Here is a 25,837-nt window from a genome sequence, read left to right on the forward strand (position 1 = left end):
ACTAAACAATATATTTGTATGTTTTAATATTTTAATATTTAAATATACAATAATATACAATATTTAATATACAATAATATACAATATATTTGTATGTTTTGTATGTTTTAAATTAAAATACAATATTTAAGATATTAATTAAATTAATTAATTAAATATTAATCACTTTTTAATGCTTCCTCACATTCACTGCTTTTCAGTGATGTAACCAACAACAGGTTCTACTCACCAGGTAAGAGACTTTCTATTATAACTATTTATTTAGATGCCAGTGTATTCAGTAATCATTCTGTGGCTCCTTTCTTACTACATCTTACACTTGAACCTCTAATGTTTTCATTCCTTTCAAGTCCTTCTTTAATTATCAACGAAGCATAGGTACACCCTGAAGTATAACAACCTGAAAGAAAAGATCCTGAAGACAATTATCTCAGAAGTACCCATTAACAATCTGCTTTGAATCTTGACTATTATTCTCATAACTGTTATTTTCAAGAGAATTCATTCTTGGTCAAATTAGTCCATTCACCCAACTTGGTTGCCCCATACAGACCAAAGGATTATTACTCTAGTTGATAGTTTTGAATAGTAAAAGACATTTTTGTCTTGACCAAATTAAATGAAATGTTACTGTTTCTCAGAATGATTTATTAGAGGAGAAATGTACAGATTATGTAACTATTTTAAGTGCTTACTAATTCAACAAATATTCACTGACGGTTATGCACAAAACAGTGCAGTGTGCTTGCAGGTACATTTTAAAAAAAAAGAAAAGAGAGATCTTATCTCAGGAAGCTCCGTATACCTATTGTCCTAGCTTTAGGGAAGGTTTCTTTTGATGATTTTAAAACAAGAAATATGAAATAGACTATGTAAAAAGTGAAGTGAAATAGTATAGCTAAAAAAGTCTCTGATGAAAGCATCTTTCCCTGAAAAATATGGGGGCAAATGCATTAATTGTTTTAAATTGGCAAGAAAAACAAGAAACTAAAAATGACAAGGGGAACTCTCAGGATTTAAGTTAAGGGTTATTGTTGTTTTAATCTGTAATCAATATCCTGAAAATTCTTCATGGTTTTCTGCTAAAACCTGTACGTTGAAACAATGCCTGCCATGTTTTCTCACTGCATGTCTTCAGCATTGCATGGCTGCAAGTGACAGCATTTGCTCAGGCTTCCCTGCAGGAGATCTACAGCCTTCGGGGGGGAGAATTTTCTATAACAGCAGACCTGCCACAGCTGATCTGTCAGGCAGAGTCAGACAGGCATTCCGCTCCCCGAGGACAACAAGAAAACAAACAAAAATTAAGCAAAATGCAAATATTTTCATCCAAGGCACTCGGCAAATGATTCCCTAAGGAATCAAAAGCAGGGGCAGGAACAAATCACCCTTCATTCGCTGAAATCTTTACATTTCAATACTCCAAACAGATAAATTAAACCATCTATTATGTCTTCTGACGTTCAATTGCACTAATATATGAGCTGGAAATTTGGCCAACATTACATGCTTTCACACACGGCTCATATTCACCTTTCACCCTTTCTACAAATATTTATCAAGCTCCTCCAAAGCACAGTGCTGGGCTCTGGGGGAATGTGATGGTGAGCAGAAACTGACAGGACTCTCCCCTACAAACCCCACGGTCTAATGGGGGTGGGGAAGCTGGCAAAGGAAGCGTTTGCACAAGCAAATGTGAAACTGCAGTGGAGACAAATTTGATGGTGAGCTATGTGATGCTTAGACTCTCTGAAATCCTGAAGGTCAAAGAGAACTTCTATAAAGAGGTTCTGAAGAATTCTTAGAACTTAACTACTCAGCAGGGGAAGGGAGGATGCACCAGGTAGAAGAACATCCATGTCTTAAAGGTACGGTGGCAGGAGAGGGTATGATCAGCTGAGAGACTGAAAGGAGGTCACTGTGGCTAAAGCAGAGAGTGCCAAGGAACTGCAGAATGCAGCGGGGCTGAAGAGCAGTGATGGAGCCAGATCATGAAAGACCTCCCAGGCATGGTAAAGGGATTTGACTCTATCCCGAGACATGTATAAAGTCAACGGAGTATTTCAGGTGTGTGTGTGTGTACATGATGGTGTGTGTTTGCGTGAGGTGTCATGCTATTTGAGTGGCGTGGCATGATGAAGTTTGCATTCATACTCTATACTTTAATCACTTCTTAATTTTACTGACAGACAGCAGTCCTTATTAACAGTTTCTTCATATTATAAGAGTAATTGGAGTTGAATATAAAGTGGTTTTATATCTAGATTGTGGAAAACATAAATATGGCATCCTATATAAAGAAAGTACTGGGCTTCCCTGGTGGCGCAGTGGTTGGGAGTCCACCTGCCAATGCAGGGGACACGGGTTCGAGCCCTGGTCTGGGAGGATCCCACATGCCACGGAGCCGCTGGGCCCATGTGCCACAACTACTGGGACTGCGCTCTGGAACCCACGAGCCACAACTACTGAAGCCTGTGCACCTGGAGCCTGTGCTCCGCAACAAGAGAAGCCACCGCAATGAGAAGCCCGTGCACTGCAACAAAGAGTGGCCCCCGCTCACCACAACTAGAGAGAGCCCGCGCACAGCAACGAAGACCCCATGCAGCCAATAAATTAAATAAATAAAATAAATTTATTTTAAAAAAAGTATTAAAACCGTATATATAAAAACACAATCACAAGTTCTGCATGTTTTCATTTGTAATGTAAGGCAACTGAATGGCTTTTTAAAACATATGATTTGCATTCAAAAATAGTATAGTTTGCTATTCTTAACATGAAGAAAATCAAGAGGAAGCTCATTCTGACTAAAACCAATTAAATATTTGAATAATCGTCTTTAAGCATACACGCTGTTGTTCCTGAGAAAAATAATGAATAAAATATTATGTAACCACCAGTATTAGTTACATTCAAAGATGAAGTATTGCTTTTTTAAGAAACTTGGGGTACAGTAAATGTACGAGGTTGGGAATATGAAAAATCCGAATGTACTCTAAGTATAGTATATTAAATAATAATATACAGAATAACAAATAATAATAAAAATAACAATAATAACTTGCTGTTAGGAGTGACTTTAGCAATAAAGAGAACCCAGTTCACAGACTATTATCTTTTCTTGTCGTTTTACTAATATAGTAATATGACCAATATCATTCGTGTCACGGAATTCTAGTTTTTAATTGATTGGGTGCCCATCATGGGCCGGGTGCTTTAAACGTTTCCATATCGGATCTTTGTGAGCTAGTTGTTTGCGGGAGGGACCCTCCTAGAGCTTGAAGCCCAGGCCTGCTGAAGCTTGATCATGGGTAATAGAACCTCGCTTCATCCCACCTCCATGTAAACACTCAGGAAGGTGCTAATTTTGTTTTGTGCTAGTTATTTGCAGCTAGTCTGGAGGCAGGCATATAGCCAGAATCTCCAGGACAGCCTGACTGACACCAGTAATAGGGTATTAAAAAACTCTTGAAAATGGCAAAGCAAGTTTCTCCCAGCTGGAAGGATCCTCATTCCATTCAGGCGGCACCATCTGAAGCTGCATGATCTCATTGGAATGTGGGGCCATATGAGAAGCCATCCCGGTCTCTGAAACCTCACTGTGTAAACCCTTGCTTTACGTAACTATTCTCTGTTTTTCCCGTTGCTGTAAATTTCCTTGCCATTTGCCACTAAAACCTTACGTCTCTCTGTCAAACACATTACCATTCCATTGTGACAACATAGAAATTTTCACACTCGCTTTAGAAATGAAGACACAAGGCTCTGAGCATTACAGTAACTCATCCAAATTAACGAGTGACAGTGTTGAGGTCCTGATAACACAGCTGTGGTCTTTGCGGATATAACTGTTGGAAAAGGTCAGGGAAGCTGATGGAACAGTTATAGGATAAGCATCGTGAATAAAAGAAGAAATCAGTTTCATAAATGTGTACCTGTGACACTGAGTGGAGAAATTTTCAATTGTTTCTTTTCATGTTGCACATAAAAACCATATGATCTCATGAATATATTTATTTTACCATCAAACTAAGTTCTATGAATATGGGAAATCTGTCTATGTCATTCATCTGTGTAAGGCCAGTATCAAGCAAAGAGCCATGCACGTCATAGTCATGTAATATGTACTTAAATTCTTAAATTTTCAAAATGTATTTGATCTGAAATATTTCATTATTTAATTAAGGTGTAAAGATGTCATTTGTCATTTGGGGGATATATTAAATGTGATGTTTCTGTGAGGGTGATTTTGGGTGAGATTTCCATGTCAATTGGTGAACTTTGAGTAAAGCAGCCTGTCCTCCATACACTGGGTGGGCCTCATCCAATCAGTTGAAGGCCTGAAGAGAACCAAAGACTGACCTCCCCCAAGCAAGAGGGAATTTTGCTGCAGACTTCAGCTCCAACTGGTGGACCATGCTGGTAGCTCATTAGTATGCTCCTGTCTGGAAATACCTGCCCCTGCTGCTCCCACATGTACTCCAGCAGAACATCTATTAGGAAGTATTCTAAGGAGATAAAGCAACTGCTTACAATGCTTGGAGTGTGACATTTACATTGAGTTTGAGCTAGATTTTATCGAGTATCGAATGAAAAAAAAGATAAGTTCAATCCATGTCGGCCACCCACAGTGGTGGAAAAACATGTCCAAACTAAATTTTCATCTCCATGAGGTCAGAGGCTATGACTGTTGTTTGCCAACTACTTATCTCCCTGAAGCTCCGTGCCAAGCCTGACACTTAGTGGGCACTGAAAAAATATTTACTAAATGAATGAATACATGAGTGAAGGTTGCTGTGTCCACCAGGTTTCCAACAGGCTACCTATGACACACTTGAACTAGGATAATTTGAGGAGGGTTTATTTATCAAAAATCTAATTAAAAGGGGAAGTGAAAGGACAGGGCAGAAACCCAAGCTAAAGAGATGGTGGGAAGTAAAGTTACCAAAACTCAGAAAGAAAGGGTGGGTCAACCGGCACAGAGCAGTGACCTTCTTCCTGCATCCTCCCAGAATTCCCATTTGCTAAACCTGACTTGAGGGAACAGGATGTCTGTTGACTTCGTTCAGGCAGATTAGCCTCAAGGGGGTGTGACCAGCGGAGAGGAGGGTGGAGCGTGGATCCTGAAGAGCAAACAGAGACACTGCATTGTTGTCTCAACGGAAGAACTGCACTGCTCTCCCGAACAGATATCCGATTAACAACACAAGTGCGGTGTGCACGCTCACACACTCACGTGGGTGTGCACACCCGCACGTTGCACAGAGCCTTCTTTTAATTACTGTGGTTTGATTGCTGTTTTAAAAGAAACATGGAAACAATTTACCCTATTTTGAAATTAGAAGAGGAAGCACAATTTTATTCATTTATTTTTAAACTATAGGTCCATTTTACATTGTCCTCAGTGAAGAAACAAGAAAGGAGATAGACAAAGGGAAAGGGAGAGAAAAAAATAGAAAAGGCAGAGAGACAAACTAAGAAACAGATCAAGAAAGATGGTAAAGGAGACTCATGGATCAGGGGACTTCCAGGAAAGAACAGTGTGGGCCTAAGGAGAGATTGTCGGGGCGGGGGAGTGAGCCAGGGAAAGAGAGGGTAAGGATGAGGGGGAAGAACACGGGCAGGAGGGGGAGGAGGAAGGGAAGGGGAGGGGCCGTAAGACATATCCTTGGACCCAGGAAATAAATGGGTCAGTTGTTAGGAGCTGTGCAAAAGTGTAGGACTGCAGGCAAAGCTGCAGCCTTTTAAACTTGAAAAGATGTTGGGGAAAAGTGCTTTGTAAAATTTATGTATTAGTTTCTGGAAAAAAAATATCCTTGACATTTTGACTTAAGTAATTATGTCAAAGTAATTCATTCAATTTGGAAATGGAACAAAACGTATTTCCAAGGGACGAAAATAATTCTTACATAATTTTTTTTCCTTTTAACTCAAGAAACTTGGAAGCAACTTTGCCAGGAAAAAATAGAAGAGCAATATTACCCACAAATTGTTTTTCTCCTTCCTTTCTTACCCTTTACTTCCTGTTTCACCATATTGCCTTACTGGCCACGTGTGTGTATCTATATCTATCTAAATCTATCATATAGGCATTAGTTTCTTTATAGCTATATAAATATAGATACATATATATATGTTTTTATTTGTTCTAATAAATACCATATAAGTGTGAATAATTTTAACTCCTCAGATGACTTTTCCATCTGCAATGCCCCATCCTGCACATTTGACAACTCTGTAGCCTGAGACTCAGAGTTGGAAATAAACATCACAGTGATACAGCTAATTAATGGTAAACCCAAGACCCAGGGTTCCTCACTTTCCTGCTTTTTCCTCTAAGGCACAAACTGCCTCCCTAGCTAAAGATTTTAGTTGAAGAATAGCTAGAGATCAGTTTGCCAATAAATGCCTTTTCATTCCATTTTACTTACTTTTCTTTGAAAACATACATAACCCTTCAATTATTTTCTGAATGTTAGAAACCTATTGAAAGATGTATCATTTCAACATGATAACCTATGTTTATAGATGATTTTTTCATTTATTTCTGAGAACAAATGTGAATTATTTAACTCATCCTATCACAATTAAGTGTCAACCCTGTTTTTATTTTCAGCCTATTGTTGAAACTAAGAAATGCCCACGGATTTGCTAAAATCAAGAGCATAGTGCTCTTTGGGCATTAATAACAGCGATTGGGATAAAAGGCTGAGCATCTCAAAGCCTCCATAATGTAGAGTTACATAAAACTAACTCAGAGGACAGGATTAAAGGTAACAGTTCAGTTAAAAATAGACCTAAAAGTTATTGGTATAGTCACTCACTCTTAAGGCTGGGAGTATGTGAATCTCCCTCTCATCGTTAACTAAAATAAATAAATGTTTCCATGCTATCAATACTACTTTAAGAAATGAGGCTCATGACAATCATAGTGTAATTTAAAGGAGGATAAAAATAATGCAGGAGAATTCTAGCTGTTGAGTTCCCAAAACATAGAGCCAGAACCATTCTTTAAAGGGCAGAGATAGTTCAAAGCTTCAACCCTCCAGAGATCATGAACTTTAATGTTGTATTTCAAACTGTTAAAGGACATGTGAAGGAAGGGATCCAGAATTCAATGTCTACTGCATTTTCAGAGTTGTGAATTCCTCCACCTTCTAGAACCCTACTCAGGAGTAAATAAATGCTGCCCTAATTACCTAGGGAAATCTAGTCAGAAAGCATTCATCGAACACTTAAGATTGCTGGCTGGGAATGCACTTGGATGCACTTACTGGGTTGAAACCCTCCTTTTTTTAGTTCTAAGTGGACAGTGTAACTTCAGTATTCCTCCAAAGCCATTTGGAATCTCTGAGAACCTCAACAGAACTGGGAAAGGTTCTCCCGCCCGGAGCTGTGACAGGTTTAATTTAGTTTCTCAAGGTCTCCAATAGGACTCCGCCAAGATGCTGCTTGAACTTGTGCGGTGTTTCCTCTGACTGGGCTGGCTTCCCACACCTGATTTGCCCCTGGAGGATTAAACCAAAATACTGTGGGGAAGAGCGCCCTCGCCTGCCTTACGGTAGGAAATGCACTGCGTCGGATTGCCAGGGTGGATCCATTCACCGCTTCCCGCTGCCAAACTGTTGAATTTGATCGCATGAGGTTTGCGTTTTAGTTTGGCTAGATCTTTTTTATATTTATAGTCCTTGATTTGGAAATCCAAGTTTTATGTATAAACAAATGCATAATTAAAACATCAACTATATAAACAAAATGTATAATTTGCACACTGGCTACAGATTTTCTTCAGAAAAACAACTATTATTTCATATGAGGTTTTGGAATTAATAGAAATCTGTTCAGTTGTGACTTATGTGCAATTCCAATCTGAGATTGTTACAGAGGAGATTGTGACAGTTAATCAACATGCAAATGACATGTTTATAGATGAGTTAAAATGAATTCTGACAGATGTACTAGTGCCAAATATTAAAATTTAAAGCTTTAATCTTGTAGTGAAAATGACACAAACCACAGAAAGATCTGCTTACCTGTAGACATATTGAAGATCAAGACAGTTTAACTAATACGTGTCAGATAATTTTTCATTTATTGATAACAGGTGAAATATACAGAATAAATACTCAAAATGCTGGAAGTAAGAAAACACTCTAGTATTCAAAACCTCACCTGCCACCACCGTCACAACTCATTGTTATAAGATTTACTCCAGTAAATAGAGGTTTTGGACTTGTCTGCAGAATTAAAGTGACTATATTTAAGTGACCATTCTGTGACAGAATCATTTTTTTCAGTTCATAAATATTTGAAACTGTACTACTCTTTCTGAATCTTAATCACGAAAGTTCAACTTTCATTAGGAGCATTACAAGATTCTGAATAAAAGCAGGGAATTGTTCTGGGAAAGTATGAGATTAAAAGATAAACACAAAAGTAATTAATGTTCACTAGTGTCACTCATCTGTTCTTTATTTAATTCTCATCACTTGTGGAAGATCCTCAAATTAATATGAATTAACACTGAGTGCTCCATAAATACTAGCTGCTATTATGTACTAGGCACTGTGCTCATTGCATTACACTCATTATCTCCTTTAAACCTTGGGATTTCAAGAAAATTTAAGCAAACTGAGATCAAGCGAATGAAATAACTTGGCCAAGTTCACACTTCAAGGAAGTAGTGAAGCTGTGTTTTCAAGCCAGGCCTGGCTCCAGACCCCATGCACTTAACCACTACATTGTACATTTCAGACTGAAAAATGTGCTAACAACTGTGCTTTCTCCCACAATCCTTTGCCATTCATTCATACTGGTTAATGAATTCGGTGTGGAACTGAAGTTGGAGGTAAGGTCCAGGATAGCATCTACAATGCCAAGAAAGGGTTCAAGGTGGAGAAACACTAGCTTTTGATGTGAAAGACAAGAGAAAGTCAAAAGAGGATAACTAGAAAGAAAATAAGTGGATCTGGGCAGAGATTAACTTAAATGATACGTCTTCAATGAGATAGCAAGGTATGAAGTAGAGAATGGAATGGGTATTAAAAATGCAGAATGTCAAAGGTCAAATGTATATTAAAGAAATGTAGCTCTGAAGTGAAGAAGAAAAATGAACCAAGAATTGGAAAGTGGTGATTGGAAAGAACAAAGAGAGAAAGGAAAGGATGGGAAACTAAAATGTATTTAGAATTCTTCACGAGATAGGCATTTTTAATATCTTCACTCCATTTAATTTTCATATTAACTGCTCCAAGAACAAAATATCTTAAAATATTTTTCTTCATTTTTGTGGGCGGAGGTACTAAACAACATTTTGGAGACCACCTAGCTGATAGAATTTAAAGAGCTAAAACTTGAACCAACGCCTTTTGATTCCAAATGCGGACATATGTTTAAGCACAAGGAGAAAGGGAGTTAATAAAGACAGATGTTGTATATGATCTTGAATAGATATCATTTGGTTGCTATATTGGAAATATTCCCTGTGTTATTTCTAATTGTAACCATTGTACATATTTATTTAAAGAAATGGGAAAAAGAAACATTTTCTAAAATTTCCTACTGCTCATTGCATTCTTTTTGAGAAGAAAATATTTGTACTTTTCTTTTTATGAATTGGAATGTATTTTTATAAGTCAGGTGATGACCTTTTTTTTTTTCTGTTTACTCCATCTTTTTAAAGGAAGATCTATTGAAATGGGGTCTATCAGATGTTCGTATATACCCGTCTCAATCTTTTGGGTCCAGAGGAAGAGGAAAGGAATAAATCTAGGCTGTACGTTTACTTGACCAGCTAAGAGATTCAACAGATAGGAGGAGGTGAAGAGGTGCAGACTTTTTCTTTGAAGATGTTATTTTCCTTGTTATGATTGGCAATGGGGTGTTAATAAGGATAGGGCACTAGCTTATGTGCATGATAAACCAGGACACGATAAATCTGGTGGATGCATCATATGCACTGTGACTTTAGCACCAAGAAGACCCCAGGTTCCCCAGATGGTGAGCATCAAATATTTCTTTGAGATCACCACTTATTCCCAGGTAAGCTTTGGTATAACGTGGCCCCTTAGGTTTGCCCTTCATTCTTCTTCTACTTGCCCTACCTGGAGTGGAAATCTCAGTTTCTGAAGAGTGGCTAATGCTATTCCATATTTAACTGCACTAATGAAGGGTTTCTTTCTTTCTTTTCCTTCCTTTTTGGTTAAATAATCCATTGGTCATTTTAATGGCAATGTCCATAGTGGGAGTTAGACATGTGGAAATTCTGCCATCGTAAATCTAAGTCTCTTTTGAGAGGACCATCCTCATACATTTTTAATGAAGTAAACTTTAAACCCTTCAAAACTAACAAACGTCTGTGGGAAATCATCCAAGTAATTATGTTTTTGCATATTTGCAAACTTAGAGTATATCTGAAAATACATTTAAATACATTGTACAAATGAAAGAATCAGATTGTAAATGTTTGTTTTCAAATAAATGGATCGAATGTTTTTGTCTGACATGTAATTATGTATCACAGACTAAAATCTTATGGGGCCTGCCTATTTAGGGATCCAAACATAGTGGGTCCTCAATACCTGTTTTTGCAGAGTCTATGAAAGAGTAGGAAAAAATTTTTTTCCTTTATTTATTCAAATTACATATTATTTAAAAGATTATTTTTTAAAAATCAGTTTAAAGAATTTTAAGAAGGAATTCAAATCCTATAAAAAAGAAAAAGTTCTAAGCAAATATTATTTTTGAAAGTTTGTTTCACTGCCCATGGGAAGGTTACTGTTCACTTCCTATCCATTTTGTTCCAGGCTACTAAGAAAAAACCACTTAAATTCCCTGTGGATGGATAATCAGTAAGTTCCCCCAAAGGCTGGGAATCATGTTGTTTGGAGACATGCATAAACATTGTCACAACTAATCCAAAAGCCACGGACACACACTTACTGATTACAATTCCTTTCCTTCCTCAGGATTTCCATTTCTCATCTTTCCTCTGAATTCTTTTCCTTTTTTAATTTTCTGTTCCTCCACCTCTATATGTTTTTTGGTCTATCAGTTTTTTTTCTTCAGGCAGTCTCTTAGTTTTTCCAGCATCTGCACTGTGTGTGTTTCTCCCAGTCTTCTTTCCTTTTGTATTATCTGACATTTACCCTTTTGTTCTCTTTTTGCTCATGATATTACCTGCCATTTCTATCTTTTTAAAATGTTATTGAAATACAGTTGACATACAATATTGTGTTAGTTTCAACTGTACTACACAGTGATTTGACGTTAGCATACATTATGAAATGATCACCACGATAAGTCTAGTAACCATCTGCCCCTATACAAAGTTATAATATTATTGACCGTATTCCTTCTGCTGGATATTCCATCCCCATGGCTTAATTATTTTATAACTGGAAGTTTATACCTCTAATCCCCTTCCCCTATTTTGCCCCTTCCCAGCCACCTCTCCTCTGGCAACCACCCTTTTATTCTCTGTATCCATGAGTCTGCTTTCCTTTTGGTTTGTTTGTTTTGTGTTTTAGATTCCACGTATAAGTGATATCATGCAGTACTTGTCTTTCTCTGTCCTATTTATTTCACTTAGTATAATACCTTCTAGATCCATCTATGTTTTCACAAATGGCAAGACTTTGCATATTTTTAATGGCTGAGTAATATTCCATTGTGTGTGTGTATGTATATGTGTGTATATATATATGTATATATATACACACATATACATACACACACACACACCACATCTTCTTTGTTCATTCATCTATCAATGGACACTTAGGTTGCTTCCATATCTTGGCTCTTGTAAATACTGCTGCAGTGAACAAAGGGGTGCATATATCTTTTGTGAAAAGGTGAAACTGCTGGATCATATGGCAGTTCTATTTTTAATTTTTTTGAGGAGCCTCCGTATTGTTTTCCATAGTGGCTGCACCAATTTACACTCCCACTAACAGTGCAGGAGTGCCCCTTTTCTCCATATTCTCGCCAACACTTGTTTGTTGTCTTTTTGATAATAGCCATTCTGATAGGTATGAGATGATATATCACTGTGGTTTTGATTTGCATTTCCCTGATGATCAGTGTTGAGCGTCCTTTCCTGTGTCTGTTCACCATTTCTATCTTCTTTCCTTGTCGTTCATACTCCCCATTTTCTCCTTCATAACCACAGCCACTCCCTTTATCTCTCTCTTTTTTCCCACAAAGATGAAGCAGTACCATCATTTTACTTTACGTCCCATGTTAAGTTTAATTTTCACTCTAGTTTCTTCGGTTTTTATAGCTCTTTTTCCTTTCCAAGGAATAAACATTAAATTCAAAGATAAGATTCAAATTTATTAATTACTTTCATATTAATTATGATTAGCATATTTTCTCCTATTTAATAAAGGAAGGATATTTTACTGAATCATATAAAATGCACTCAATTTAGATCTCTGTCTAGATCAGATCTCTCAATCACTTGTTGATGAGAGGCAATTTTTTCTCCATGATAATATAAAATGCACTCTTTCTGCGAGGCACATTTCATGTTTCCTTGACACAAGCCAGCCTTTTCTTTTTTTTTTTTTTAATTTTATATTGGAGTATAGTTGAATTACAAGGCTGTGAGGCCAGCCCTTTCTTACCACCATTGTCTTAGTCCCTGATCATACCTCCACACTCATCAAAGACTAGATTCCTGCCTTATCCTGAGTGAATTCGGTAGCTATGCCACACCCCGCTCTATCACTCCCAGTAGCATCCACTCTCAGGAGGTCCTTGTATTTTTTCTCTCTCAGAAGTTGACTTCCTGCTGCTCAACGGTGAACTCAAAGGCTTTCAAGTTAGGTACCCTGAATGGTCCTCCTACTGAAACAACAGAAATACTAGACATAACATCAAAAAATCTTTTAAAAAGCCTAGCAGATCTGGCACAAAATTGAGGAATACAGAGTCCAAATCTGAAGTGAAAGCAAGAACTGTGGGAAGTAAGTGACAAAATTAGCTTTGTTATCAGTGGTTTCTGACAACCCCATGGCAGGACGGGGGTATAAGCAGGCAGGAGGTAAAGGCTAAAGTCTGAAAACAGCTTGGACCCCAGCACACGAAACCCTCAGAGTAAAGGTGGTTGAGAACTAAATCCTCTCTTTAGAAGAGAATAACAAAGAAGTTTGTCTGTCTAGAACCTGATGCCTCCTCTGAGGATTTATAATCATTAGTAAGCTTTCACCTGAGCTTCAGTCCCCATCATCACCACTTTGATTGTCTGAAGAAAGTTTGAGTGGAAATTTTAATTGAAAGTAGTCCTGGCTTTAATTTTTAAAAAATAGAACTTTAAGAAACTGAAAACACAAACATTAAAGTTAGGAGACCCAGTGAAAAGATTATATGGTAGATTTGCATAGCTGAAGAGAGAATGATCAAGTCTGCAGGGAAAAGAAATTATCCAGAAAGTGAAAGCAAGAGTAGGTAGAGGGTAAGACGAAAAGGAATATGCAGCCATTCAAATTCCAAAAAGGATATCAGAGATATTTGAAGAGATGATGGCTAAAGATTTTACAGAACTGTTAAAGGACATCAATATTTAGATTCAAAACTCAATGAATCCAAAGCAGAAAATGCTAAGTAAATTAACACCTCAAAACATTATAATAAAATTGCAGAAACCCCTAAAGGCAAAGAAAAGATAATAAGGCACACTTTTTGCTCTCAGTGATCTCACAGTCTGGACACATGTAAAAGGCTTTGCTTTCCCCATTTTACAGCAGTTACTGTTGGAATAAGAGGCCCTCATGATGATTGTTTCTATAAATACTATTTTTCCCTTCTATCTCACTTTCATTTCTCCCATGCCCCATCAACAGAAAGAGTGACTCCTGCAGACATGATTTCATTCTGGCTCCAGTGAAGTCAGAATCCAGAATCTCAAATACAGCAACTGATCTGGAACAACGTAGAGCATGACCATCTCTTCTCTCAGTACTGCTCTTCATGACTCTCTAACTTCTCACACGCTCAACCTTTAGAGCTTATCTGTTTATCTATATCTACATCTCTATGTCTATAAGTATACTACTGATTTTGTACACTTAGCTGACCTCTCAGACAATGACTCATTTGTTTTTTTCTCTTCTGGACCCAAAGGATCATCATTTCTATGAGCCAAAAACTAAACACAAAAACTGTACAGGTAGAATGACCATCACCTCCCTTAACACACACACACACACACACACATGACACATGCTTGCACACATTTCCAAGGAGCTGTAAATGTTGGAAAAGGGGAAGCCATTAGAGTAGGACTCCAGGAGAACTGGGACTCGAAGGGATGAGACAGTTGTGAGTGAACAGAGGCTAGCTGTGGTCGAAGTGTCACGATGTAACTAGGAAATAAGAGCAGCTACTGCACTCATCAACTTCTGTCCGCGAGATCTGGCACGCAAGGGAAGAATGTTACTGAAGGAAATTTTTCTCTGCTTGTTTCTCCTGAGAAATACAGGCTGGCTCACTTACCGTGACATCACCTGGTCTATGCTAGCCTCTACTCCTCCTTCCCTCTGTCACCTCCTAACTTCGTGGTGACTCCCTCTCATTCACTGAAGCATTTATGCCTGATTCATGATTTTCAACGCAGCCTCAATTTTCATTTAAAAAGAATTTTTTTTTTTAGTGTGGGAATCTGGTCATCCAGTGCTGTGCCTACTGCCTCTCCCGTGATCTTCACACCCCTCACCTTCAGGCACGCGCTCCCAATGCCACCTCCTGGGCTTTATCATCACCTGACAATTCTCCACCTCTCAGATCTTAACCTCAAAGTCCCACCCTGTGTACAAACTGTTTCTCTTCCAGCTCTCTCACTGTGTTACTTCCCTTAACATTGTTTTACTTCATAGTGATTTCAGTTCTATTGAAACCACTTCTACAAACTCCTATGGATATCCACATCGTTTATAACTCAGTTTAGATTCCAATGACCCTTCTCTTATATTGCAAGTCCTGCAATTCTGCCACTTAAATTTTCAGGAATCTGTACTCTTCTATCCCCTTGTCATCACCCTAGTTCAAGTCACCATTACCTCTCATGCGGATTACCTAACAATATCCACACTGACCTTCCTGACCCTGGTCCTTCCAAATCTCATTCCAGGCCATTCTCTATACTGTAGCCAGAGTGATCTTTCTACAGTACAAGTCTGACCATGCCATTCTGCCCTTAAAACACTGTAATCACCCTGGTCATTACAACAAGTTCCTAATATCACTTAAACATTTCCTATGATCTGGCATCTACTTTCCTCACAAGGAAAGTGATAGATAGATAGATAGATATCCTCTCTCTCTCTCTCTCTCTCTCTCTCTCTCTCTCTCTCTCTCTCTCACTAATTAACCTTCTTGCTTTACCTAACCTCTTATTTCAGATAGCCTGAGTTTTGGGCGGGGGGGTGGTTACTAAATTTTCTATGCTCTCTCTACCTCTAGGGTTTTGCACATACTGGTTCACCTTCCTGGAACATTCTTCTGTACTCCTCCTCTTTCCCCATTAATCTTAATCATTCTTTAAGTCTCAACTTAAAGATGACATCTCTCAGGAAGCTTTCTCTGACATCCCAAGTCTGAATTACGTACCCTTTCCTATGTGCTTGTACTTCCCTATCACGGTACTTAACACAGTATCTCATAACTGTCTCTAATTGTGGCCATCCCTGGTTGGACTGAGAGATGTGAGGCTGGAGACAGTATCCCAACGGCCTAGCACAGAGTCTGAAATACATTAGTTACTCAATAAATATTGAGTGGTGGGACAAAATCCCAACTCAGAGAGTCAGATGTAGAAAAATTAAGTAGACATAACCCTAAATCAGGATATTAAATTAAGAACCTAGAGGATTCCTATGAGATTATATACCTGGACATATGGAAACTTATCTGCCATCCTAGAAGGCTACTGGAAAAAAAAATCAGTATTTCCAAAATGATTATAAAATTTTCTTTGTATTACGTTAAATAAGCATTTATGATCCAAAAATTCCACTTTTTAAAAAATCCAGGTTGAGATTTGTACATGCAATCTCCACACTTAGCACATGCACATTACCACTATAAATTATTTTCCTGATTTTAAATCGGCACATTTTCTGAAGAGTTTCCTTTTTTGCCTCAATGTGATGGAAAGTGACATCTCGAGGCACAAGGAACAGGCATATATTCAATCCCTCATGACTTGCCTTATTACACACTGCTGACCCCGCTGGACCAGCATTTCTGACAGATTGTCATCTTCCACACAGCTTTGACTTTATATAAATACAGAAAGTGCCACAGACTTGTGTCCTTAAAACCTCAAGGCCAAACTTGCTCAGGCCACAAATGTGTGAGTCGACAGAGAATATTGATACACCCCCGCAGGTCTCCCTTTCCTGTAAAAATGGAAGTGTCAGATGATGAAAATTCTGTCTCCATCAAATGCCTATAAAAGGCAGACAAATTGGGGGAAGATAAAAGTTAGCAAGAGGTATGTAAGAATAAAAGAGGAAATAGCAAGCTGTTAAACTCTCCAAGGCTTTCATAACTGCTGTCATTTTGATAACATAGTTTTTGCAGACCATTAGGCCATAGCCAGCTTCTTGCAGCTGACAAGTCTGAGGTTCCTGATGCTCTTACAGTTGAGTGATGTGTCTGTAAAGAGGAGCAAATAGCCCTGTGAGAGGCTTTGTGCTTTCATAACCACGGGAAACGTGGTAAGTTCTATCTACACCAGTAGTTTCGAACATGGATATGCAACATAATTAGCGGGGGGGGGGGGGGGGGATGGGCAGGGGTTATTATCAAACATAAATTCCTGAATCCCACTCCCAATATTCTGATCCACCAGATCTTTTTTTTTTCATTTTATTTGTATTTTTTTCTTATGTTTTATTAAAGTTTTATATAGAATAAAAAGCATGATCACTTTCCCTCTTTTGGGTTAGTTAATACTAGTTAGATTCCATTTTAATTTGTTTTGGCTTTTAGTTACACCTCTTTGTTGATTTTTTAGAAGTAATTTATATATAATTATCATAAGCATCTTTAATTTATTACCATCTATTTAGAGTTAATATTTTTCCACTCAATCTAAAATGCTAGAGCCTAATAGCAGCATGATCCTATCTACCCCATCTTCTGTGCTATTGTTAACATATTTCAATTTTACATACATTATAAACCCTACAATACAACCTTATATATAATATTTGCATTACAAGGCAATGGTCTTTTTAAAAAGTTAAGAGAAAAATAAAAGATATTCTTTTACATGTATCTACTTATTTATCCTTCCTTCTGCTTTCCAATCCTTCTTGAAGATCTGAGTTCCCCAATCATTATTTTCCCTCAACCTGAAGAAGATCCTTCAGCATTTCTTGTAGTATAAGTCTGCTGGTGGTAAATTATTAACTTTTATTTATTTGAAAAGTCTTCGTTTTGCCTTTCTTTTTGAAATATATTCTTTCCAGAGATAGAATTCTGAGAGAATTTTCTTTCAGCACTTTAAAGATTTTGTTCCATTATTTTCTGGCCTTCACTGTTTTTGATGAGAAGTCAGTCATCTTTGAATCATTGTTTCACTGTATATAATATTTCACTATACACACACACATGCTTCTGGTTGCATTCAAGATGCTCTCATTACCTTTTATTATCAGTCAGATTATGATATGTTACTCGGGATTCTCTGAGATTTTAAACCTGCAATTTATGTTTTTCACTAAATTTGGGAAATTTCAGACATATTTTTAGTATAGATTCTTTCCCATTTTCTTTTTTCTTGTTAGCTGGGGATTCCAGTATATGTACATTCGACAGCCTAATATTATCCCACATCTGAATATCTGTTCCTTGTTTTTAATCTTTTTTCTTTGTTCTTCAAATGGGATAATTTCTATTGATCTGTCTTCAAGTTCAATCAACTATTTCTTTTGCCATCTCTAATCTACTGTTTATCCTATTGTGTGACATTTTTATTTCAGATACTTTAATTTTCAATTCTAGAATTTGCATTATATTCTGTTTTATAATCTGCATTTCTCTGCTAAGGTTCTCTACATGTTCATTCAGTATAACCATTTTTTCTTTTCAGTCCTTGAAAACATTGATAAAAGCAGTTTTCAACTTGTTTTCTGATAATTCTGGCATTTCATCCATCTCTGGATCTGTTGGTCCGTTTCTGTTGACTGCTTTTCCTCTTGATGTAGTGTCATAATTTTATTTTGCATATTTAGTGATGCTTGTTACATTCTAGACATTGTAGATGATACACTGGTGAGAAGCTGGATATTGTTCTCTAAGAACCATTGCTTTTTTTCCTAGCAGGTATTTACACTATTGGCTGCTCACCTTGAACTTGTGAAGGCTTGCTTTTACATATTCTTAGAGCAGGCCTAATTTTGGATGGTCAGTATCTCAGGGAAAATCCCACAGGGCAAATCCCTGTGATACAGTTTTTAGTCTGAAAGCATGGGTTTTCAGTGGAAAACATAAGGTATTTATCAAGCCATTTAACTTGCCATGACTCACATTCCAAATGATTGTCTTCCTCATGGTGGGCAGCAGCTAAAATCCCTACTGAGCCTTTTAAACTTCCAAGCTATTGCTTTCCACTGAGCTACTTGGATTTTCCCTTACACTTACACAGTCACCAAGGGTTTGAGGAAAGTTTATACTTATACTGTGGTGCTCCTTCCTCCATAACTCTTCCCTTACTAGGGAGAAATTCTCAGCTTTTTAGGCAGCTCCAGATTCTGTCCCTTGACAACTCAACCCCCAAATACTGCAGCTCTCTGCTTGAGTTTTTGCTGCCCTATACTACACAAAGTTGTGTGGAAAAGAAGGGCAAATGCATAAGTTCCCTTATGTCAAGGCACGAATTCCACTTTTGGTCATTCTCCAGTGGCTTCATTTTTCCGTTAAGATTTTGTCACTTCTAAGTATGTGAGGTGATGGATGTTAACTAACTTATTGTGGCAATAATTTCACAGTATCTACATGTATCATATCATTACGTTGTACACCTTAAACTTATACAATGTTCTAAGTCAATTATATCTTCAAAATGCTGGGAAAAGATTTTATAATTATTTGTGGATTGATATTGGGATATATTTGAGGGAGTAGTAAGAAATCAAGCGGAAAATATTTGAGACCAAGGCACGAAGCACCTTGTATATAATTGATGTCTATACCAAATCTTTTCCTGATCATCAGGCTTCAGCAGGGCTATCCCATGCCCCTGTTGTTAATATCGTCAATGTGGTAACAATTTCGGTTTCTTTGCGATTTATATAATTACTCTTGTATAGCAGTGCAACTGCCGTGGTTCACTGACTTTTTTCTTTGATCTCCAAATTTTAAGTTCCTAACTCTCAGCATCATTTAACTAGTCTCTATTTTCACTTTAATTAGCTCAATAGCTTCATGTGTCACATGTAAGTAAAATCATGAATAAAAGAACCACTACGAAGAGAATAAATAAATAAGTTTCTTCATTATGGAAATCGTTTATACAACCCTATAGTCTAAAAGTATTCCCTGTGGCTATTGCTAAAGTGAAGTGGCAATGTAAGGCTTTTGCCAAAAATAAGCTATGGAAAATAGATCACTTTCCACGTGACTTGGTTTGTTTGACAGGATGCATTATTGGATCAATGAGACAGTTGTCATTGATTTAAGCCCCATAGGAGCTCTGACATCACCACTGCATGGCTTCCTTTGGCTGTCCCACAGGATGAGAACAGTGAGAGCAAGGGACTGACAAGAGAAATAGCCTGGGCAGTTCAGTGCAAGCCCATCCCTACTTCTGAAAACAACTTGAATTGCCCTCTGTCCCTGCTCTGTCACACATGCCCTTGTTCCTCTCAGTTCTGCTCTGGATCTTACATTTCCAAGCTTCAGTCACCATCAACAGAGTAGAGGGCAGAAGGAAGGGAGACTCCAAGGTACCCCTTTTCTGTCTTTGGTGGTGGCTACCATCACCTTCAAGGTTCCAGCTCCTTCCAGAAAGGCCCACTAGCTTCAGTCTTCATTCAGAAACTCAAGACCATGGGCTACGATCATACCTCCTACTCGTTTGTCCTTCAGCCTGCAGGTGGTGGGGGCGTTGGCTTTGCCAAGCTTTGGAGAGCCTCACAATCCTCTAGGTAGCTTCTTAGCCTCTTCCATCACCTGATAACCCATTTTCTACATTAAATTCCTGATTTTAAATACTGGTAATGGTTTTTCTAGTTTTTTGTTTGGGCTCTAAACAATTGTGCCCTGCTAACAAAGGTGCAGTAACACTGTCTTTTTAAAATTTTTCTTTGAAGAAAAGAGTTCCTTTTAAAATGTATCCACAAAAGCCCATGTAGACACACACATACACACCCCAAAGAGGAGATAAGATTTTTAAAGGCATTCTAACTAAAATGTTGCTTAAGGTCAACATGCTTTGCTCACACTGAATTCTTTAACTAGATGTATACAAAATGTATACAAGGAAGGAAACTGTAAGACCGCAAGTTCTGTATGTGGTAGACGGAATAGACCCGGATCAAAAACAGGAAGATGATCCATAGACTCAAGCAGCTCAAACATAAATTTTAGATTTAGGGCCAAATGGATTATCCTAACCATTAAAGGAGATTAAAATTGCAAAAAAGCAGGACAGTTTTCTTGAGATATGCATGCTGCTTATATTTGAATACAATTCTTACATGTTAAAATAGATGTGTGGTTTATAATTAATTAAATACAAAGAATTTCCAGGGGCAAACTATAGCATTTTAAGTGAATCAGTGAAGAGATACCAATGTTTAATTGCACAAACCCAATCTTGGAGGAGACTGGAACTGCTGTTAAGTAATATGGTCATCTTTTCCTAAAAGATGTCGTGTTTTGTTTGCCTAAATGGATTATGAAATTGTATGTTATTAACATTTGTTTCTTTGTAGAGTCAATCACACTATGCCTGCTTCATAGAAGATGCTAAAAGATACAATATTACTACCTGATTCAGTAAATGAACTGATGTGGCCTGCCACATATATGTTCTATAAATGTTCACCTAAAATTGCCAACAGAAATATTGCAGACAGTTCAGAATTGCAGTAAAACTATGTAAGTGCTTTCAATAGCTTTCAAGTTACCCTAAATCCCAAACTTGACTTTACGAATGGGAAGAGAAAAAACAAATAGTCTCCTAGACCCTCTCAAGCTTACTGATAAGAAATGATAAAGACAAGAAAGCCTCATCTTTACTTATCTATATTTTTAACAAACATGTAGCCTTGGTCAAAATATTAACTCTAAGAAGCACAGCTTTTTAAAAATTTCTAATTATACAAGTGAAGTCAACATTGCATTGGAGAAAGTCTAACACATCTTAAAAATCTCTTCCCATTTTCCCATTTTATTTATTTATTTTTAAGTGACCATACAGAACTTGAAAATAGTCGTATCAAGAACTGTTTTAGGAAGAGAGCAGAATTCATTACATGGAAAAGTCACACAGCCTTATTTGAAGAGCCTCTCTTGGATCTTCAAAACCAGTGCATGAAAACTTGGCAGGACTTATATACACTGCCAAATGTAAAATAGATAGCTAGTGGGAAGCAGCCACATAGCACAGGGAGGTCAGCTCGGTGCTTTGTGACCACCTAGAGGGGTGGGATAGGGAGGGTGGGAGGGAGACGCAAGAGGGAGGGGATATGGGGACATATGTATATGTATAGCTGATTCACTTTGTTACACAGCAGAAACTAACACACCATTTTAAAGCAATTATACTCCAATAAAGATGTTAAAAAAATAAAAAATAAAAAAATAAAAGGAGGCAAAGAACTCAGAGCCCTGGCCCTCCTGGCTCACACTAACCCCATGGAGGCGTCCTGAGCCTCTGGCCTGCTTCACGCCACCCTCAGGAGCAGCTGTAACATATTTATTTATCTTTAAGTGCCCATCCTAAGCTGCAATGCAGAACTCATGCAAAGGAAGGAGACAGACTACAACATTCTATAGAGAGACCTCCACTACCTTAATAATATGCATATCAAGGTACTACGGCTCTAAACACACACCACACTCCCCCTTTACCTTCCCCATAAAACCTTCACATTCTCCTAAGTATTATTACTCAAAAGTCTTGGACAAAGAGAAGCCAGAACATATTACAAGCCATTTTTGCTTCCTGCTCAGTCAATGTTTCTGAATAAATGAAACACAGAACTGAGACTTACTTGAATTGTGGATGGGGGAGAGAAAAGATAAAGGAAAAACATAGAAAAAACAAATGATAATCTCAAAACATAATCTGCTCTCACTGATATTTAAGGAAACTCATGATTTGGGAATAATTAAACTTTGTTCCACCAGTTTGCTGAGTTGTTGTGATTAGTTCTGATATTTAGTTTCTCAGCACTTGGATTTTCTAATGTCATAAAGATTTTTGCAAATATTTAAATTTTGTGTTTTCTTTTCCTGTATTTATACTACTGGTTCTGCTTCATAAGTAAATACATTGGCCATGATCTCCAGAACTTTAAGAAGCTATAGAATCATTATGCATACTTTTACTTTTCCTAAATATAACAGAAGTGCTTCCTATAATTCTCTATTATTTATGATGTTGACTATGTTTATGAAAAAGGTATTCATTGTCATAAGAGACCAATAGAAAAGAATGGGAAGTTCAGTTATAGACAAAATACACAGGGTCTTGTTTTTTGTTTCTGTTTTTTTTCATATGCTAGAGGTGACATTCTAATAAGCTGAGGAAGTTGTAGTTTACCTCATGTCTTACACCAAAATAAATCCTAGGTAGATTTAAAAAGAAATAATTAGACTATAAAATTACTTGAATAAAATTATGGAATAAATATGTTGTTCTTAGAGGCCTAAAAATTTTCTATGTATTATATAAAAACCAGAAAGAATAAGTGATTTTTAATAAATTTAACTTCATAATACATTATCTTGCATGACAAAATAAATAAAATAAAACCCCTAAGCAAAGTGAAAGTGACAAATGACAAATAGGAAACATGGATGAAGTTCAGTGTTATTTTTAAAAATAGAAATGTCCTGATAGAAAAGTGGGCAAAATATATGACAAATGCATTTGAAAAGAATTTCAGCCTCACCATAAATCAAATACAAGTTAAAATGAGCTTCTTTTAGGTCTTGAAAATTATAAAGTTGTAAAATTTTGTAATATGACTGACATTGTTTGAATTCTAGTATGGCCACTTACTAGCTATGCAATGTTGCTTAACATTTCTCTGCTTCAGTTTCTCTATTTGATGAAACCATTCCAGTCACACAGGGATCCATCCACCCTGTATACCAGTATGTCATCTGTAATACAGTGTTATTTTCCTTATGGCTGTCCTGTGAATTAAATTAACATATGTAAATACTTAGCCCTGTGCCTGGCACAGTATAAGCATTCAATTAATGGCAGATAACTGAAAAGTCTAAAAGTGTAAATTGATTAGGAATGGGTGGATGCAGCTTTAAATAACAGAAAACCGAAAGAGAAGTTTAAGCAAACAGGGATTCATTTTTCATACAGAACAGTAAGTCTTGAGATGGGAAGTTAGTTCAGTTTCTCAAAGATGCTATGCGGGGACTCTGGCTCTTTTTTAACGTCATACCCCACCGTCTTCAGTGGCAAGGCTTATGTACTCATACTTACTGCCACCTGATTGTAAAGTGATGCTGTGTATCTGGGTATCAGGTCTGCATTCCAGACAGGAAAAGAAGGAACAAAAGGCATAAAGGTTAGAATGCGGTGCCAGATCAATGTACCTCTTTTTATCAGGAAAGCAAACCCCTCACATAACAAACTTCTACTTATATAGCTCTGACCCACAAATGTATTACATGGTCATCACTAGCTGAAATGGATGGGTATTGGGTCAGCCAGTCAGTAGTGTTTGCCATAAACAGTATTGATGGAAAAAAACCCACAAAGCATTAAGACACTTAGCAGTGGCTTTAACATTTACACTCTTATTGAAAGTCTTCATTGCTTTGTAACAATAAAACTAATTATTAAAAAAATAAAAGAACTCTGATACTTACATTTCTCTCTCCACTCCTCTATAACTCTCTACCCCAACACATATCCCTAAAGAAGGGAAAGCACGAGGAAGATATAGTTTTACTAGTATCTGACATTTCAAAATCATTTTGGCACCTGAAAACATCCATAAATTTCAGTCTCTATTGCCTGTAGAGTATTAGTGACATTTTTTTGTATTTGTGAGGTAATAAGAAAAGAGTTGAGACCACTCCCTTGTATCACGTGCATGCATCTTTCTCTCTTTTGTAATAAATATGAGAAAACAAGACAAAAAATTGCACATGTTCTCAACTGATTTCTTTATTAATGTTTCCCTCTGTTACAGATACCCACTTCAAGTACAAAGACCTGAGGACTTTCACACCTAAACAATGAATAAGTATTGGAAAAGATGATACAAATGCAGTTTCTCACACAGAATTTTAACCTGATTCATTTTAATCACATACTCTCTCATTTCTAAGAAAAGGTAATCAAAGAAGAGAATGTATAATGGAAATAACCAGAGCTCCAAAATAAATATATTAAGGGAGTGAAGAGAAGTCTCACCAATCGTTAAGCATGGTGAGAAATATATAAAGAGTAATTATTTGATGTGGCAGAGGTTTTAGCTAACACTATAGTGGTAATCATTTTGCAATATATAAGTGTATCAAATCAACACATGGTACGCCTTAAACTTACACAATGTTATATGTCAATTACATCTTAATAAAACTAGATTTAAAAAAGAATGATTGTCCTTTTCCGGTCAGCGGCCTGAGGTGACCTCTCAAAATGGTTTGCTATTAACTTGACCCAGAAAACCCCACAAAATCATGCAAGTCGAGAGGTTCAAATCTTCGTGTTCACTTTAAGAACACTCGTGAAACAGCCCAGGCCATTAAGGGTATGCATATCCGAAAAGCCACCAAGTATCTGAAGGATGTCACTTTAAGGAAGCAGTGTGTGCCGTTCCGTCGTTACAATGGTGGAGTTGGTAGGTGTGCCCAGGCCAAACAGTGGGGCTGGACGCAGGGTCGGTGGCCCAAAAAGAGTGCTGAATTTTTACTGCACCTGCTCAAAAATGCAGAGAGTAATGCTGAACTTAAGGGCTTAGATGTAGATTCTCTGGTCATTGAGCATATCCAGGTGAACAAAGCCCCCGAGATGCGGCGCAGGACATACAGAGCTCACGGTCGGATCAACCCATACATGAGCTCTCCCTGCCACATTGAGATGATCCTTACTGAAAAAGAACAGATTGTTCCTAAACCAGAAGAGGAGGTTGCCCAGAAGAAAAAGATATCCCAGAAGAAATTGAAGAAACAAAAACTTATGGCCCGGGAATAAATGCTGCAAAAAATAAATGCAAATAAAAGTAAAAAAAAAAAAAAAAAAAGAATGATTGAAGAGCCTATGGACAGCTATCAAACTGTATTAAGCTATCTCTGTCTCTGCTTATTTGAAATAAAATCTATTTCAAACAAACCAATTTTCTCAACAAAATTTTTTCCTTATATAATGGTACACATCTATAAAATATTTATTTTGATGTTTTGTTTTGTACTGGTATTTAGGACAAAATTGTGAATAATCTTTGTTATTTTGATTTAAATTATGGAGAAAATTTAAAGGCCAAATGTATTTGCATTTGAGATCAGAAAATGAAGATTTCTAAGATTTTGAGTTTTCTGCTGACTTTAACGAAAATGCTTTGCAATAATTTTATAAAAGGCAAATACCCTGGTAAACTTCACAGAAGCTTCTTCTTTAGTT

General features: G+C 37.2%; 1 pseudogene across 1 annotated transcript; it reads left to right on the forward strand.

Moving 5' to 3' along the window:
* Positions 1–24,840: 24,840 nt before the first annotated feature.
* On the forward strand, positions 24,841–25,464 carry LOC309632496 (large ribosomal subunit protein uL22 pseudogene; annotated as a pseudogene). Its single transcript has one exon. The product of its transcript is annotated as a large ribosomal subunit protein uL22 pseudogene (transcript).
* The last annotated feature ends 373 nt before the right edge of the window (positions 25,465–25,837 follow it).

The sequence above is a fragment of the Balaenoptera borealis genome, assembly GCF_965194805.1.
Source record: "Balaenoptera borealis genome assembly, chromosome: 7".
Lineage (NCBI taxonomy): Eukaryota > Metazoa > Chordata > Mammalia > Artiodactyla > Balaenopteridae > Balaenoptera > Balaenoptera borealis.